Raw genomic sequence first — 3,712 nt, 5'->3', positions numbered from 1 at the left:
CATGAAGTTACAAGAAAAGAAACACCACACCATCACCGCAACGTTTACAGGCAATTTAAGGCACAGGGGCCCACCTATTCATTACTCACAGGTGCTCAAGTAATGGGAGTATCTAACTAAAACAATTAAACAAGCAAGTAAGCAAAATAAACCAGAGAACTAGGAAAAAGCAGCCTGAGCAGATGCGTCTTGAGAGTTTTTTTTAACAAAGCAGTAGACTGACACGAGCGAATATTTATTGGCAGTTTATTCCAAAGGCGTGGATAAGACTCTAAATCGTCTTGCGGTAATTATTTATACAGTGCATACATGGAAATTGTATACGGTCAAAATGCTTAACCGGGCTTCGAATGCGCAACCTTCTACTGTTTGTGCAGATACCTTAACCAACTGAGCCAATGGACTTTCGTTTTAAGTTAGAATCCGATTGGAGGCAATACGCCTTTAAACCTTAGATTTTCGTCATAATCGTGACAATAAGGTACAGTAATCATAAATTATAGGCTTATTTATTAACATATAGTGTTACGCAATACATTTGAAAATTAAAAAAAAAACGTTTTCGACCATTTGTATTTTCAAGTGTACCGGTACGTCTTGATACTACTTCATTTCGCTATATATAATTTAGCAATGGTTTACAGTTTATCTCTATATTTCAAAATTTATATATAGGCTTAAGAATTACCGCAAGACGGTTCAGAGCATATCTCTACATTGTATCATGTCAAATTGTATATATAATTATAGCATTACCAGCTTAGGCCCTTATTATATAATATCATCTTATATCGTATTTCTTAAGCCGGGCACTCATTGCGACTAAAGGTAGTCGGCTGATGGGATTCTATTGAGAACGCGGCGCCGAGACGTGCCCTGCCCGCAACGGATCGTTTTTATTGACGTTCCGTTCAGATTGCGACCGAGAACCGGCAGACAGCATCGGAGATTCGTCGTAAGACCGTCGAACAACACAGTGATTTACCGGTTTTAGTTTACTTTAAATACAAGAACTGTTTCTCATGACGACGTATTATGGCCTGGCCGATGACACAACTTGTCAAGAGGAATATGACTGTGTCATTTTTATGTTTTTACCGGTTATCTTATTAATTCACAGGGATTTGCAACTTTTTACTGCGAGAATATATAATTATATTAAAAGCCAATTTTTAAATTGTGTTTAACTTACCTGTTGACTCACTGTGGTAAATGTAGTAATAAGCAGTAAAATGACAGGCAGCACTTTATATACTAACAAATATTTATTAGCACAAGCTTTCGTTCACACAGTGAACTACTTCAGGTGACTGAACAAATGAAACATCATCAATCGCTTATATACAAGTGAAACAATGGAGTGAGACTCCAAGCACGATAATAATAAACTAACATGCAGTAAGTAAAAAAAGGTAAGCAGGCCAATAACAGTGCGATACAGAGGTGGTGGATAAATAATCAATACAATAGAGACCAATAAGCTATATGAAGTACCGTATATCATATATTAGACTATGTAGTGTTGTAGAAATCCTCTGTCTATATTCAGTCCTAAGTTAATACAATTCAGTTTAGTGATGAACTTTTGTTCAGCTATTTCTCTGTCTAAACTGTTATTAAAATTACCCTTTTCTAATAATTTTGACTTTCAGGTTATGTAACTGGTGGCCTGGTAAATTGAAATGTTGTGCTACTGCTTTCTGTACGAGTTTGTGTTTAGTATCACATTTGTGTCCATTGAGTCAATGGTGTATCGCAGAATAAATGTGGATGGAGTGTTGGCAGGTTTTGGCGTTGCAAAGGAAAAGTAGGCCTACCATGTGAAGTGTTGGTATCACTAAGTTTGCTTTTACTGAGTTGTTTTTTTTTTTTTTTTTGGTTTTTTTTTTTTTGATTGGGAAGTTGTCTGTGTGCAGTGAGTTAAATTAAATAATGGGATGATATGAAACAATGGTTTTTATTTAATGATTATAATAGAAAATAATTTAAATAATAATATTTTTAATAAATAAATAAATAAATAAAGAAAATATATACTTGAGTTGGTGATGTTGAAATCATGATGCAGTGCCAGGTGTAATTGAAGTTGTTAAAAGATTGGGGATTATCTGAGATAATTAAAGGTGTTAAAAGTTTTAGAAATACTTTTAATCAAACAATAGGAATATTATTGAATAAAACAATAGTGCCATTTAATAGGATTATTTAATAGGATTAATTGTTTTTGAATAAGTTGATGACTTCGCGTAAGTAGTAAGGAATGACTTTCTATTGGATGAGAGATTTCAGTGATTTAATATACGGTGACTTCTTGGTTTGAATTGACCAGGTAAACATGAACAGGAAAGGCGTTGAAATGAATTTCTTTTGGTTGACAAGCTTGGCACTGGTTCCAAATCTCAGCGGAAAAAAAAACCCCCCAAAAAAAACAACAACAACAACAACAACAAAACAAGACCACTTCGGTCCCAATGGTCCCAGCATACGTGTATAGGAACTTAAACAATTATTTCTATTGGATGAGAGATTTCAGTGACTTAAAATGCATTGACTTGTTGGTCTGAATTGACCGGGTAAACATGATCAGGATGATGACTTGCTTCGTGAAAGAAATGAATTCTATTGGTTGAGAGATTTCAGTGACACGCTTGGCAATGGTTCCCGATCTCAGCGAAAAAAAAATAATCACGACCACTTCGGTCCCAGAAGTGGTCCCAGCACGTGTGTATGGATCAACAAGGTAAAAAATCAACTAAGCTCTATGATATGGGGATCTGATAATTTACTGCGGGTTCCAGAGAGAGAAGAGGGAGAAAATTACTGTTTGTACCACTTTTTAAATGGCGGCACCCTTCATCAAAACAAGAAACCAACAAAGTTGACAAAAATATCCGAAAAAATGAGTTGTTAAAAATCACCCTATATCACCTATATTTAGAGACCCAGCCCCTTTCACTTAATATATTCCAATGGTGCTCCTTTCTATGTGTCTGTGCTCCAGTGGTTCCAATTTGGGACCACTGAAGCACAGTACCAAAAATAATATAGACAGGTATCACTATATCCCTTAAAACATTATATGACGATACACATTTCTTTATTGTTTTAATTATTGTGATGATTTTACCTTTAATAATATATGAAAGAATGGCATATTTTGTTGTTAAATAAAATCAATAACTCCTAACTTCAAACACGATCATTTTCCCTGCTTACACGAACTCATTGTGTGCTGTACTGCTTTCTTTTCATATTTTTAACATTGTACACAACCGGGCAGTTGTCATGGATTGTAATCTTTCACTTTATTGGCCTAGCGCGCTCGATAAGATAAGACAAAAATTACCTCATTAAAATTTTTTTATAAAAATAGAAAAATCATAATTTGTTATTGTTTTTTTGTTGATTCCTAATATATATAAGTAGGACATGATTATATATACCTATATATATACACATACATATATATATATATAAATTCGTTTTTGAGTATATATATATATACACATATAAATGTTTGTACACATATATATATACATATATATGTGTATATACATGTATATACATATGTATATACACACATACATACATATATATATATATATACATATATACATATAGATTGTTGAAATAAATAATAAATAAATAAATAATATATATATATTCGTATATATATGTATATGTATATATATATGTATATATATATATATGT

The sequence above is a fragment of the Anneissia japonica genome, unplaced genomic scaffold, assembly GCF_011630105.1.
Source record: "Anneissia japonica isolate Jap-2015-1 unplaced genomic scaffold, ASM1163010v1 scaffold6016_len257023_cov185, whole genome shotgun sequence".
NCBI lineage: Eukaryota > Metazoa > Echinodermata > Crinoidea > Comatulida > Comatulidae > Anneissia > Anneissia japonica.
This window is presented reverse-complemented; position numbering follows the sequence as displayed.